Source organism: Apium graveolens, chromosome 10 (assembly GCF_009905375.1).
Source record: "Apium graveolens cultivar Ventura chromosome 10, ASM990537v1, whole genome shotgun sequence".
Taxonomy (NCBI): Eukaryota; Viridiplantae; Streptophyta; class Magnoliopsida; order Apiales; family Apiaceae; genus Apium; species Apium graveolens.
Window position 1 is genome coordinate 73,453,752 of NC_133656.1, and position 16,791 is coordinate 73,470,542.

The window sequence follows — 16,791 nt, forward strand, 5'->3', positions numbered from 1 at the left end:
TAGCAGTTGAAGCTCTATCCGTTGATGCACTCATCCGTTGAAGGATGTTATCCGTTGAAGCTTTAGAGACATCCGTTGAAGCTTTGTTTCTCATCCGTTGAAGGTCTTTAAGTTATCCGTTGACACCATTTCATTTATACAAAATTACAAGGCATGAAATATTTACAATTGGCCTTCCTATCTGCATATCCTTTAGTAGTCAACATGACTTATAATTTCCCTCAATATTTAAGAATTATATCTCAAATTCAGAGACTGAAATGTGCTACAACACTAGACTTATTTCTAAGTAAAGCTACACCATCAACGGATAGCCAAAGTGGTCTTATCCGTTGAGGCTACAAACACTAGATTTCTACTTAAGTGTTTTGTTAAACATATCATCAAACTAATGCACATATATTCCTAACAATCTCCCCCTATTTATGTCTATAAGAATTGTAGACATAAATTCAAGGTTAACTTGATGATAACAAAACACTTAACAAATATATGAACTGAAACTAAGTAGAAATTTAAAAGTGCTACAAAAGTGTATGTACTAGAAGGTAATTAAAGATTTACAGTGTTTCCAAGGGTGCTCCACTAGCCTGAGCAAATCATCTTTTTCTTCTTTGATCCCTGGTTTTCTTTCCTAGCCCTTTGTCATTTTCCTCAATTTGGAGTTGGAGTTGTCTGAAGAATTCAGCTTCATCTTCATCACTGATATCCAACTTAGATTGCATTTCTTTGAGAGTTTCATTGCTGGCAATCTTGAGTTGGTCTTCAAGTCTGAAAAATCTTCTGACTCCTTTATCATCTCTGAATTCCATCAACCAATGAGGTGATTTATGAATTGTAGTTCCCCTTTCTTGAATGAGTAAGGTTCTGGGCAAAGCATTGGGCTCCCTCCAAGTTTTTTCTTATGTTGGCAATCTTGTTGAGAATTTCAGTCTTGGCAGTCCTGGTAAAACTAGAATCCTTTTGTATGGCTGAAAAGACTCTGATCAAGGTAGAGTAGCCTTCATTCAGAATCCTGTAGAGAGGCCATGTTCTTTCCCCAGCTCCTTTGTATCTGAACACCAATCTCTCTGGTAGCTGTCTGTAAGCAGCAATTCCCCTTACATCCTCCAGCTCATCCAGATAGAGTTCAATGTCTGAAATTTCTTTTATGTCACAGATGTGAACATAATCATCTTTAGAAATGGGTGGCTTAGGGTTAGGTTTGTGTTTTTGAGTGAATTTCTTAGAGTTTAGGGAAGGTGTAGATTTGGATTTTCTTTTCTGTTTCTTTGGTAGTGGAAGAGTGGTTAAAAAGGTAGGCAAATTGATGGTGTCCCAATCAATAGGTTCCTCTTTTGGGATGATTGGTTCACCATGGATGTTTATAGTGGGATCAGCCACAAAGGGTTCAGGTATGGAAGGTAGAGATTTAGTTTCTTCAGTGTTGCCTTCACTCCTTCTATGTGCCTTGGCCTTTCTTCTGTTTCCCTTCTGCCATTCCTCTTTTTCCTCCATGCTTTCACCAAATATACTCCCAAAAACCTCATCTAAGTTTGCAATCTTGTCTTCACCCCTGACTTCAATTCCTTTCTCATTTTCAACTAGACTTGACTTTAGCTTTTGTTCAAGCTTTGCTTGTGCTCTTTTGTCAGCCTTGAGTTTTTCAGCTTCTTTCTTTAACCTTTTGGTTTCTTCCCTCTTGGCTATTGAGAATTTGGGATGTCCTTGCATCACACATATGCTCTTTCCCTCTCTAAAGATAATAGCCATGTTTCTCCTTACTGCCTCATCCATGGTCTCCTTGTGTTTTATGATGCTAGTACCCAAAACTTTGTCTTCATCAGGCTTTGGAAGAGGAAAGTCCACTTCTTTTATCTGAGCAAAGTCTAGAGGGTTCTTTGTGGAGTCCTTACTGGATCTGGTGTTGGGCTTGAGAACCATAGGTTTTAGATTCTTGAAAAAAGTCTCTCCAACCTATTTCTCCTTTCTGGCTTGTGCTCCATATTGATTGGTTCAACCTTTGTGCTATGTTTCACAGATATTGATTTATCTTGTGTTGAGCCAAACAGCTGTTGCATCCTTTCATCAATTCTCCTCCTTTGCTCTTTCACTTGAATTTCAGCTGCTGCTAGCTGGATTAAATCAATTCCATCAGGCTTTCCTTTGATATGAATGATTGGAGAAGTAGTGATGGCAGGAACTAACACTTTAGATATTTGGATTTTTGTAGATGGCTCTCCTTCCCCTTCCCTTTTACTCTCCCCCTTTTTGTTATCATCAAGGAGAGGGGTCAAGCCCTGTGCTTTTGCCAGCTGCATAAGTAGATTTGTTTGAGATTGTTGGTTATGAAGAATGGTGGCCACAGAATCTTCAATAACTTGAACTCTGTCTTCCAATTTGGCCAGCCTCTTTTCAGTATGTGATTCCTTTTTCAATCTCAACAAAATGTCCTGAATTGTACCAAAGGGCATGACTGAATCCAATTTTTCAGAATTGTAGGATTTCAAGTCAGCAATATCCTTTCTGAGTTCATCCACACTCAAATTTTGTTTTACTTGCTGCAACTTCATGAGATGCAGTGAGTCCAAGTGAGCTGTAAGGATAGCCTTTGTACCAGCATGAGAAGTTTTCTGAATGGCCTGTTTGATAGTTCTGATTTGTTTGACTAAGGAGACATTGAATTGCCCTGTTGTAGACTCCTTTGTGAAAGCCCATTCAGGTAGATTTGGAATAGAACTAAGGCCTTCATCTCCCCCTAAGTTCATGCTTCCATCAGAAGAAACAAAGTCATCATCATCAGAATTTACTCCAAATTCTTCAAATGACTCACCAGCTGTTGAAGGCATCTTGTTAATAGCAGTTTTGTCCCTTTAAAGAGATGCTGTTGTATGTACTAGATGTAGTGTCTTTTCTACCTCCACATTGCCCTGTGCAGCCAATACTTGATAGGCTGAAACAGGATGAGTAAAAGTGTCAGCATCCAAGGAAATGTTATCAATTACAGCTTTGTAATGTTGCTGAAATTGTCTTTCCTTTTCAGCATCATTCACAATCATTGACTCATTAGCAATGGCTGGATCCATCCTTATATCTGCTGTACCTGCCTTTCTCTCATTTTCTCTATGTTCTTGCATCAGGGGCTCCCCCTGGCTCACACAACTCACTCCCTCACCTTCACCTACTAAGGTGGTACTCCTCTCACTTACTTTTGCCATGCTGGAAGAAATAGCATGCATATTTGAGCTCTCAATCTCTCCTTTTGCCTGGGAGCAACCCAGCCTCTCACTCAAATTGTCACTCCCTTCCCTCAACCCTAGAAGTGATTGTACAGTAATCAAGTCTTCTACACTTGGAATTGTTTCAGTTGTGTGTGTAGAGACTATCAATGGATGAGGAATAGCCGTTGAAGGTGAAACTGATGGTATCAATGGATAACTGCTGTTAAGCTTATCCGTTGAAGAACAACCACTTGTCAACGGATGAGTGATATCCGTTGAAGAAGGAAAAGAAGTAGAAATTGAAAGTGATATAACTGTTGAATCTGTGTAGATTGATATGAGTTTTGGTGACACAGATCCTTCAATTACATCTGAAAGAATTTGCGGGTGATCCAACAAATCATCTAAAAGATGATGATCACCTGTATTTGAGTGGGGCTCCTCCCTGAGTTGTAAAGAGGGAGAATCAGGAATTGATGGGAATAACATATCCACATCTAGAGATGGTGAGGAAGTGTGTGGTGATTGATGTGTGTTAATTGTGAGAGAATGGGGCTGTGACTCCACATTTGTTGGAGCCACATCAAACTGAGTTTGAGAAGGCATAGATACAGATGGATGTATCTGTGCAGTGTGTGCACCCTGTGTAGAAGATTGGGTTCTAGCTCTCTTTCTTCTAATAAAGGCTTTTGTTGGTGAGTGTTTGGCTTTAGTGTCCCTCCCTCGTTTGTGTGTTCCTGGTTGGGAACTATTTTCAATAGTTACATCCTTTTGGGAGGATGCAGCTAGGGATATGCTAGTAACCTTTTCAACCACCACAGCTTTTTGAGAAACTGTGGCTTGGCTAGCTTGGGAAGCACTTTTCTCTCCTTCCTTATCCTGGGGGTTTCTTTGATGTTCACCCCTCCCCTCACCACTCACACCCTGTTCACTCCCCTCAGGGTTAATGGTAGGTGTTACAACTGTTGTCTTTTGAGAAACAACAGAGGTGGTTTTCTTTGTCTTTGATTTTGAAAGTTTAGTTTTGGTGACCTTGGCAGGAATCTGTTGGGGCATTGTCACATATTCCATGGCCACACTAGAAGATAAAGAAATAGAGGGGTTGGAAGAAGTAGGAGTTGTAGAAGCAATTACCTCACCTACCTGTGGTGCATTCATGATTGGTAAATATACCAATGGCACACTGCTGTTGAGATCCATTCTCAATAAATCTGCAAGAACTCTTTTCTCTTGTGCCCAGCACTTGAGTTTATTATTCTCATTCGTAATGACCAAACCTTCAACAACATGGTTAGCCAATAACATAAAGAATCTAGCATAATAGATGTTATTAGGACTATTAGCTTTGTTACCTAATCTAGTACCCAATTCTAGCATAATATAGTTGCTAAAATTAAAATACCTATCAGAAACAAGCATATAGAGCATATTAACAAGAGATGAAGTTATGGCATCAAAATTGCTAATTTTCCCAGAGAAAACCTTGATAAAGGCATCCCCAAGAAAACTCCATTCTTTCCTAAGGCCTTTTCTTCTAATACTCCCTAAACTAGCAGAGTTAAGAGAATAACCTATGGAATCTAACATGCTGGATACATCATTATCAGTGTGTGGTGTCATGGCATTGTTCTCAGGTAATTTAAAACATGCTAGTAAGTCATCACAGTTAACACAGTGATTTTTACCTTTGAGAGTGAAGGAGATAGTCATATCTATGGAGTTGAACTCAGCAGATGTCCAAATCTCCTCAACTACTTCACAGTAAATCGTTGGGGCTTCCAGCATTGCATAGCTAAGTTCACAGTTTTTGATGAAGTCCATCATTTTGTGATAATCTGAGTGGGCTTCATTCTTTTCTACCAAAGCTATGAAATTGTTCTTCTCATAGATGAGCCCAGATTGAGACATAATCTTTACTACTGGTGCCATTGTTGTGAGTAGAAATTGCAGAGAATAACTTGAAGGTTTTGCAGAGAGAAAATGGTAAAAGCTTTGAAATTTCAAGAAAGCGTAAAGTAAAAATAAAAAATCAGAAGGGCTTATATACTTTCTCAAATAAAAAAAACATAAATAAGAGATTAAACAATAAATATGTGTAAGTGAATTTTAGCCGTTTAAGAATAAACTGTAAGTATTCTGAAAACTACCTTTAAAACAAATACATACAGCTGTATGTATGAGTATCAACGGTTAAGACAATAGAATCAACGGCTGTGAAACACTTGAATCGACTGATGTGATATTTCAACGGATAAGGTAAACTGTCATCCGTTGAAGAGCACTTCAGTTTTATCCGTTGACGGATAAAAATTCCAGAAATGTATATGACTTTCAACGGATAATGAACATCCGTTGACAGAACAATTTTGACTTTCAACGAATAGGGAATATCCGTTGATGAAATAATCTATGTCAAAAATCAAATTTGTTCTTGCAGCTAATACATTTCAGGCTTCAATTCAAATTGCAATAAGGACATGAATTTTAAGAGTAATTAAGCATACCTAGCTCACTTACCAATCTTGTGAATGTTGATTCATCAAGTGGCTTGGTAAATATGTCTGCAATTTGTTGTTCACTTGGAACAAAATGAAGTTCCACTGTACCTTTCATCACATGTTCCCTAATGAAGTGGTACTTGATATCAATGTGCTTGGTCCTTGAGTGCTGCACAGGATTCTCAGTTATGGCTATGGCACTTGTGTTGTCACAAAAAATGGGAATTCTATCAACATGTAGTCCATAATCAAGGAGTTGATTCCTCATCCATAACACTTGAGAGCAGCAACTTCCAGCAGCAATGTATTCAGCCTCAGCTGTAGAAGTAGAGACTGAATTTTGCTTTTTGCTAAACCACGATACAAGCTTGTTTCCCAGGAATTGGCAGGAGCCTGTTGTACTTTTCCTGTCTATTTTGCAACCTCTAGTGAAGTGATTCTCCAAAAGGAATTTTGATAAGGTTTCATACCAGGCTCTAGGTGCTTGCTTCAGTCCATAGAGTGCTTTCAACAGATAATACACATAGTCTGGAAAATTTGAATCTTCAAACCCTGGAGGTTGACTTACATAAACTTCTTCCTCCAATTTCCCATTTAGAAATGCACTCTTGACATCCATTTGATAGACTTTGAAGTTGGCATGGGCTGCATAGGCTAGAAAAATTCTGATGGCTTCAAGTCTTGCAACAGGAGCATATGTCTCATCAAAATCTATTCCCTCTTGTTGAGAATAGCCTTTAGCAACCAATCTGGCTTTATTCCTTATGACAATGCCATTTTCATCCATCTTGTTTCTGAATACCCATTTTGTGTCAATAGGACTCTTGTTCTTTGGTTTGGGTACCAGCTTCCAAACTTTGTTTCTCTCAAATTGGTTCATCTTGAGTAGCTTTTCTTGTTTGCACTTTAGATGATGCATCACCAATGATCAGTTCAAAGGGATGATTCTTGGTCCATTTCCTTTGAGGTGGAAGATATACTCTAGATGAGGTGGCCTCAGTATTTTCATGATGTGAGACAGAGTGTTGATTAGTTGAAACTCCCCCTGAGTTGTTGGTCCTTTGCAGGGAACTTGGAGTTCTATCAACTGATGATGTAAATCGATTATCCGTTGATGAACTATGATCAATGGATGCTTCATTTTGTACTTCAACGGATGATGCATTATGTCTTTCAACGGATACTGCATTGCCTCTATCAACGGATGCAGAATTTTGTGCATTATCCAAGGGCATGTTTTGAATCCCTTTTGAAGTGTCATCTCCATCAGTCTCCTCTTCACTATCATCACAATATATCTCAATGTTGTCAAATTTGAGTCTCTCATGGTGTCCCTCATCTGTTAGTCCATCAATCTTTTTATCATCAAACACAACATGCACAGATTCCATAATAATGTTGGTTCTTAGATTGTAGACCCTATAAGATTTTCCAGCTGAGTAACCAACAAATATCCCTTCATCAGCCTTTGCATCAAACTTCCCTTTATGGTCAGATTGATTTCTCAGTATAAAGCATTTACATCCAAAGACATGAAGAAAGTTTAGAGTTGGTTTTCTTCTCTTGAACAACTGATAAGGAGTCATGCCTTTAGCTTGATTGATCAAAGAAATATTCTGAGTGTAGCAGGCACAATTAACAGCTTCAGCCCAGAAATATGTTGGTAACTTTGATTCTTCAAGCATTGTTCTAGCAGCCTCAATTAAAGATCTGTTCTTTCTTTCAACTACCCCATTTTGCTGAGGTGTTCTTGGAGCTGAGAACTCATGCATGTTTCCATTTTCTTCACAGAACAGCCTCATTGTCAAATTCTTGAACTCAGTTCCATTGTAACTCCTGATATTCCTAACCTTCAAGTCAGGATGATTATTGACTTGCCTGATATGATTGATAATGATTTCACTTGCTTCATCCTTTGATCCAAGAAAATAGACCCATGAAAACTTTGAGAAATCATCTACAATCACTAAGCAATATCTTTTTCTTGCAATTGACAATACATTGACTGGTCCAAACAAATCCATATGTAGCAGCTGTAATGGTTCATCAATTGTTGTTTCAAGCTTCTTTTTGAATGATGCTTTCCTTTGTTTGCCTTTTTGACAAGCATCACACAAACCATCCCTTGAGAATTCAACAAGAGGAATTCCTCTAACTAAGTCCTTTTTGACTAGATCATTCATTGTCTTGAAATTCAAATGAGATAGCTTCTTGTGCCATAGCCAACTTTCAACTGGACTTGTTTTGCTGAAGAGACAAGTAATAGATTCTGCATCAGTAGAGTTGAAGTCAGCTAAGTACACATTTCCTTTTCTAACTCCAGTTAGAACCACTTTGTTGTCTTTCTTACTGGTGACAACACAGGCTTCAGAATTGAAGGAAATTGTATTCCCTCTATCACATAGTTGACTGATGCTCAGTAAGTTGTGCTTGAGACCATCAACTAATGTAACTTCATCAATGATGACATTCCTTGTTGAAATCAAGCCATATCCCATAGTAAACCCTTTGCTGTCATCTCCAAAGGTTATGCTAGGGCCAGCTCTCTCCTTAAACTCTGTGAGCAGGGAGAAATCTCCTGTCATGTGTCTTGAACAGCCACTGTCCAAGTACCATAGATTTCTTCTGTTTCCCTGCACACCATAAAATCAATCAAGTTGATTTTGGTACCCAAGTTTCCTTGGGTCCATTCATGTTAGCCTTTCTCCTAGACTTCATTCCTCCTGCATCTTTAGACTTAGGTAACTTTGAGTCAACCTTGATCTTAGATGTAGTTGGTTGAGGTGTAAGGTTAGTCACAGAATCATTTAGCACATTTGGAATTTGATAAGGCATGCATTGTGCAAACATGTTATTCCACATAGGCATATTGTATGGCATTTGAGGCATACTAAATGCAGCAAGATAAGGATTGTTAAAATATGGCATGTTTGCAAAATGTGCATAAGGATTCTGTTGAGACATAATAGGCATAGCATGCAGAGGTGATGCAGACATATTAGGCATGGAAGAGGGTATAGGTATGGGAGTTTTCTTAATAGATTTGCAATTAGCAGATAAATGATTAACACTATTACAATGCACACAGCTTTTTCTAGGAGCATACTTATCAGGTGTGTAATTGTTATGTTTGTTAACCCCTACCTTCCCATTTCTATTAGATTTCCTTTTAGTTTCCTTTTTATCCTCAATCACTTTGAGCCTATTCTTTAACTGTTCTAAGGTCATGTGTCATATATTCACCTTACTGAAATCTTTGGATGTGCTTGCTTCTTCTTTGACAAAGTTCTTGGAAGTTGAACCAAACTTTTTGTTGAGTTTCTTTAGATTTTCACTTTTAGAAACATCTGCCTGTTTTAATTGAGGAACCTTCAACGGATGCTCCTTTTCTTCCTTCAACGGATAATTTTCATCATCCGTTGATTCCACATCCGTTGACAGCCCATCAATTAATTCCATTTTCTTTTTGTTTTTATCCCAGGCAGTTTCACAAAATGATTCAATTCCTTGGACCTTGACAATTTGAGCACTAACATCCCTAGATGTCTTCCAGGCTTTAATCACCTCTTGCTCTCTCTCTAATTGATTAGAAAGTATTTCTACTTTCTTAACAGATTCAGCTAGTTCATTTTCAACAGATATACAATGTTGCTTAGTTTTCTCTAGGTCAATCAACTTATCTTCTAACACAACATTTCTATTACTTAAAAACAGATTGTTCTCTTTAATCCTACTATTTTCTTTAGCAAGAGATTTAAGAGACACACGCAAGTGATACAATTCAGTAGACATGTCATTAAAAGCATCATTGCACTCTTCTTTAGTAAGCTGTGTTAAATCAGTAGTGATTACCTGGTTGCTTGATGAACTAACTTCATTTTCCTCAGAATCAGCCATGAGAGCCAAGTTGACATATTCCACATCTTCATCCTCTTCTTCTCCATCAGCTGCCCAGTCTTTTTCTTAAGTTATGAAAGCCTTCTCCTTTTGCTTGAGCAGATCAAAATATTTCTTTTTGTAATCTACTTGGTCAAATTTCTTCTTTTCAGTAGTTGGCTTTCTGCACTCACTTGCAAAGTGTCCACTTATACCATAATTGAAACACTTGAACTTGGATTTGTCCACCATGTTCTTATGAGGTTTAGTGGCTCTAGTGTTTTTCTTAAATTTCATCTTTGCAAATCTTCTAGACAGAAATGCAAGATGCTCATCAATACCATCAGAGTCATCTTGGCTGGAGTTGTCTTCATTCTCAGCAACTTGCTCCTTCCCTTTGCTTGATTCTGATTTGCTTGTGCCATCTTTGGAGTTTAATGTTGATCTCACAGTTTCTTGTCTGCATTCTTTCTCATTTTCAGCTACCAAGGCAACTGAACCTCCTTTCTTTCTTCCCTTCTCCAATACCTCATCCTGTTCCAGCTCTAGTTCATAAGTCTTCAAGATTCCATATAATCTTTCAAGAGTGAAGTCCTTATAATCTTGAGAGTTTCTCAAGGAGACAGTCATGGGTTTCCATTCCTTTGGCAAGGATCTTAAAAATTTAAGATTTGAATCCTTCACCTGGTACACTCTACCATACAGCTTCAGTCCATTCAACAGCTTTTGGAATCTATTGAATGTGTCATTTAAAGATTCATTTTCTTCAAAATGAAAATACTCATACTGTTGAATGAGAAGCTGCATTTTGTTTTCTTTTACTTGTTCTGTACCTTCACACAGTAGCTGAACTGTGTCCCAAACCTCTTTGGCAGTTGTGCAATTTATCACATTATCAAACATATCCTTGTCAAGACCATTAAACAAAATGTTCATAGCCTTCTTATCCTTGTGGACTTCTTCTGTGTCTTCCATTGTCCATTCTGCTCTAGGTTTTGGAATGGATTGACCAACAACAATTGTGGTTGTAGCAACTGTGGCTACTTTGTGGGGAATGTGAGGACCATTCTCAATGCAGTTTACATAACCTTCATCTTGGGAGAGTAGATGAAGGTGCATTTTCACCTTCCAATGGTGATAACTGTCTTTGTCAAGAACTGGGATTTTTACTCCAATATCCTTCTTACTCATCTTTGTTAGTTTCCAAGAACTTTAAACTCTTTGTGTGTCAAGAGCAGGCTCTGATACCAATTGTTATTCCTAGTGAACTAACAATGAGATTTACAGAAGGGGGGTTGAATGTAAATCTCAAAACTTTTTCAAGTTTTGAGCAGTTTCAAAGGCTGTGTGTTTAAGATAAACAAGTGTGTGAATTGCTTTAAGCTAATACAGACAGATATATATTCAAGCACAAAAGTACAGAACACAACAGACCTTAAAAACTTTTCTGGTGGATTTGTTGTTCCACCAGAGATGGTATTTCAGAAAATCTGTGATTTAAGAAGTTGATCACAGCTGCATCCTAGTACAAACTAGATAATTTTTCTCAAGATTTTTCTAAACAGCTCTGGAAAAATTCTCTTCTAATTACTAGCTGCTACTTGGTTTATATAACACCAAGTTTACAAGTGAAGACAAAGATAAAAAATACAATAATAAAATAAGTTCTCCACTTGTTTCTTCTCCATTTTACTCCAGTGTATTGTTGACTATTGCCTCTTTATACTAGAGTAGAACGGCTACTTTTTCTGATGTTTCTGAAATAGGCTACCACATCTCAGTTGTCTCTGTCAACCCATGTGCCTCTGTTTGTAGGTACAACTACCACTTGTCAACTGCTATTTAACAGAACATCCGTTGAAGCCTTCATCCGTTGATGGCTTTATCCGTTGATGTGTTAGCAGTTGAAGCTCTATCCGTTGATGCACTCATCCGTTGAAGGATGTTATCCGTTGAAGCTTTAGAGACATCCGTTGAAGCTTTGTTTCTCATCCGTTGAAGGTCTTTAAGTTATCCGTTGACACCATTTCATTTATACAAAATTACAAGGCATGAAATATTTACAATTGGCCTTCCTATCTGCATATCCTTTAGTAGTCAACATGACTTATAATTTCCCTCAACATTTAAGAATTATATCTCAAATTCAGAGACTGAAATGTGCTACAACACTAGACTTATTTCTAAGTAAAGCTACACCATCAACGGATAGCCAAAGTGGTCTTATCCGTTGAGGCTACAAACACTAGTTTCTACTTAAGTGTTTTGTTAAACATATCATCAAACTAATGCACATATATTCCTAACAACATGACATCTCAAATATATCTAACAATATATGTTCATGCCAACTTGCAAAGGGTTGATAGAATTAAAGATGTGTATCCTGCATATGTAATGTAACAGGAGTGTTTTTCTTCTTGCTTTGGTTGTTAAAGGAAAAACCAAAGTCTTATTAGTAGCACTTAAATGTAATGTACTGGTAGTGGCACTTGTATATGGACAAGATCAATCAGCATTTTACCATTATGCTTCTACCTATCGATCGAGCACTGGAAGCCCTTGGATATTAGAGATGATCGGGGAAGGTACTACTTAAAGAATTAATGTTTCGTTCAGGGACCTACAGATTTATTTTGTACATATATACAACCAAAACACATAGAGTTATAATAAGATGATTTGTGTTGCAAGATTTCTCTTTTAGTTAGAAGTTTGAATATATTAGGCAGTGGCCTAAAATGATATATTATAAATTTAATTTAAATTTAAATTTAAATTTGTTTTCTTTAATATACTATGTATTTTTGCATGCGTTACGCACACTTTAGTTTTTTTTAATTTTGTAAATATTTTTTAATTTAAAAATTATGTATTATATATGTTAGCATATCAAAAAATAATCAATTTATCTAATATTAAAATAGGAGCGTAACGTGTTAAATTTGTTATGCCTGACTCGAAGTTGTTTAGTTATTTTACATTTAGATGTGTTAAAATGTATACGTTGGTATTGCGTTATTCCTTTAATTAAATTTGTTATGCCTGGCTCGAAGTTGTTTTGTTTTTTTTACATTTAGATGTGTTAACAAGTATATGTTGGTATTGCGTTATTCCTTTAAGAAAAAAATTCTTATCAAATACATTGTTTCAAATTTAAAATTAAAATAATTTTTTTTACTATATTTTGGGTTTTTTAGAACCAAAATATAATTTTGATAATTTAATCACATAATATAATATAAATATTTTTAAAAAACATATATCTTATTTGACTATATTTGGACTTATTGTTATAAACTATATATTTGGGTCCCTGTATTGTGAATAAAAATAAGAAACATGTTTATTATTAAACTATATTTGAACTTTTTCTTTTACCTGTAATTTTGGTCTTGTTACGGAGAATATTAACAAAAGGGGTAATTTTGTTTAGACTTAAACATAATCATCAAGAAAAATTTTACTCTTGGATTTTGAGAGTCAACCCCCAAAATTAGAGTTCTACCCACCACTTCTCCATTCTTCAACCTTCATCCATCAATCAATCAAGCCCTCTTTCGCTCTCTCATCTTCTCTTTTATTTATTTATCATTTTTTCAATAAAACTAAGATCTAATCCTTTTCAGGTGAGGTCTTTTCGAGCACCTTGTTATCAAAATTGTTAGTCGTGCTCATCTTTTTGGGATGTTAGTATTTTATGTCGTGATGTTCTTCTGCCTTTTATTGGCCATTTGGGTAGTTGCTCTGAGAAAGATTTATATGACATTTTTGGAGATCTGTAAGGCTTGTATCAGATCTGGGACGATGGTGGATATCGCAAAAGCTCACCTTTCAAAACAAAAAAGTGTTCGTATTTTAGGGGCATTTGTTGCTCTAATATCAGTTGATATAATTGATAGTTCCGAATATTGAGCTGCAGATGGTGCTTATGTGAAGGTCAATTGTGTCATTACTGGTTTTGGAATTGATGTAGGTTGAATTACTCAAGATGTCATTGTAATACATTTTAGTTTAAAGAATTTGAATATTTTATGTGTTAAATAATCTGAAAACAAAACAACTATTTGGTTAGCTCGATTTTTATTTCACAATCGGGTTGTAGTTGACAGTTTGGGGATTTGTCCCGGCTGGGATTTAATGTTTTAATGAATTTTTTACTTTGTTCATCAAAAAAACAGAATCATCAAGTCTGAGTCTTCATTGTACGGGTACAACTGTCATTCACCGTAAACTCAGAAGATGTGGATGGAGGAAAATTCAATATTCTATTCTTGAATTATAACTGTTTGTTACTTAGGGTTTATATAATGACATATTTCCAATAGGCACATATTTGCTTATCATTGAAAATCACTATTTTTAAAAACAAATCACATATTAATGTGCAATAGGCTAACATATTTTTAAATATTGGATTGGTTTAAGTTGAATTCAAGTCGAATATATGATTTTTGTTTGTTTCTTGATTTGACTGGATATGGTAAACATATATAGCTATAGATGATATATCATAATTTATGGTGGGAAATCAGCTGCAATGGAATGAAGATACATGTAAATTTGTAAGTGATTGGAAAACTTTTGTCAAGGAAATGGATCTTTCTAGTGGAGGTGTTATCAGATTCAATTTGGAGGAACTATGGTCCACCATTGTCCTCATTTGTGTGTTCAAAAAGCAAGTTATACAATTTGTAAGTAATCAAATAATAATTATTTTATTTTATATTTATGAGTACTTAAATATAATCATAATCGTTTAAATAAGAACTTATTTATAAACTAACACCGGTAATTGAAAATAAAACGCAAGGAAAAAATGTAAGAAGATCATTTTCTAAAGTTTTGCACAATTGAGCAATAAGCATGGACATATGGTAAGTTTTTTAATTGAAATTTAAGAAAAAAATTGATATATGATAGTTGAATAGAATATTGAATCATTTGTTTATGTGTTAATATAGGTATTGCTGACGCTGCTAGGCAAGTACACGGAAAATAGTCTAGGTGGAATTAAAAGCATTGTAGGTAATGAGCTTAAATGAAAATAAAATATCTAATCGCATAAATACATATAAAACTTTTATATACAAATTTAGTTTAATATTAAGGTGACTCCTCGTTGTTTAATTATCATAAAATTTAAAAACTTAACTACAAAATATAAATTATTTCAAACATTGTTAAACTGGAAACCATAGCTCTGCAAAAACAAATTGAAATTATAATTCAAAATTTACTCCAAAAATTTCAGATTAAATAATAAAGGAGTTAAAATATTTTGTTAATAATATGTATAATTTTTGTTTGCTAGTCTAATCGTATAAATAAATGTATATAAAATATTTATCTAAAAAATTAGTTTAACATACTCGGCGTCACCTCACGGCAACACCTCGTCGTTTAAATATCATAAAAAATTAAAAATATAAGTCATTTTAAATAATGTTAAACTGAAAATCACATATCTTTAGAAAAATCACACTTAAATATATAAAAAATATTATAAATATGAAAATTACAATTAAAAGTGTTTGATAAAGATACAAATTGGAAAAAATAATAAAAATGATATATAATTTATTTTTTTAATTATTTGTTGAAATGATATATATATAAAATTGTATCCTAATTTTCTAAATTTTCAAAAAAATTATGTTATTATAAAATTCTATTATATTCATAATTAAAACAATAAAAAGTTTTTAGTTACTGAGAATGATAACATAAATTAAGATATATAGATATATATAAATATATAAAAATAGTTATCTTAATTATATTAAAAATATGCGTCTAATTAATTTTATAAACTCTCTTACTTTAGTTACTCACCTATATCTAACTGTACTACCACAATGAAAACAAGGATGTTGTGGTCTATATCTGAATGTTCTGTTCCTAAACTCTGATTAAGGAGGAACATTGTTTATTCCCTTAATCTTCTTGCAAGCAATAACAAGATGATTAGTACTACCATAGTTTAAACAAGCAGTTTTAGGTGCATTAGGTATAGGTCTGTACTTGTTCTCCTTTATAACACCTACTTTGCCATTTTAATTTTTCCTAGGTTGTTTTTCCGTGTTCTTCATTTTAATTTCTTTCAGTTTGTGCTTAAGCTGCTTTTGAGTCATTAAACCAATATTTACTAATTTAGTATTAATCTGTTCACAAATATAAGTATTTAAGTTTAACTTGGATGCTGATATAGAACCTTTCTCATTAATTGATATGGGTTCATCGGTATTTAAGTTAAACATAACATGTGTTAACTTAGACGTAATCTTTTTAGTTATTTTATCAGTATTTACTGGTTTGATATGCTCTGATTCATTTTTCTTGACTTTTTCAGTTCTAGATTTATCTGCATAACCTAGTCCTGATCCCTAACAACCACATTCAATTATTCCCTGAGTTGATTTTCCTGAACTAGTCCAAAGCTTGATTATCTCTCTCTCCCCCTCGTTATCTAATTCCTTTTCAAGATAAGCATGTCTTTTTTATAATTTATCTTTAACATAAACATCATCAAATCTATCTTTTTGAATTTCTTTCATAAAAATTAACTCAGCTTCCAGGTGATCATTTCTTTTCTTTAAGTTAGAATTTTCAATTCTGAACCCATTATTTACAAGTGTTTGATCCCTATAGCTAACATGTAAAGTCTTAAGAAATAACCTTAACTCGCATATATTATCAGTATCAAAAGCTAGATTTGTTTGAGGTACCTTAGTCTAAGGGGCCTCAAATTCCCTATCAGCATTTGCTATGGGAGCATAGTTGACACCCTCAAAAGATTCTGATGTATCATCCCAGTTTTTTTTGAGTAATCAAGGCTTACTTCCTTTCTGCTTTTGGCATCCCACAGTCAGCTGCAAAATGTCCAACTTTAATATAATTGTAACACCTTTTTTGTGGACTTGTCAATCTTTCCAGATTTGGACTCATTTTCATCATATTTCTTGTAGTTCTTCTTATCAGAGTTTGAAGAACCAAAGCCTCTTCTGAAAAATCTCTTTTCTTTCTTGAACTTTTTGTAAGCCATCTTCTTGAAGCTTTTTACCATCGAAGCAGCCATCTGCAAGATCTTTTCATCATCACCATGATCACTCACAGAGTCTGTAGAGATATCAGAGTTTGAGTCTTCATTAGTATTTGATGACTCAGTATCCGACTCTACAATCATGGCCATTCCTTTTGAATGACCCTTTCTTATA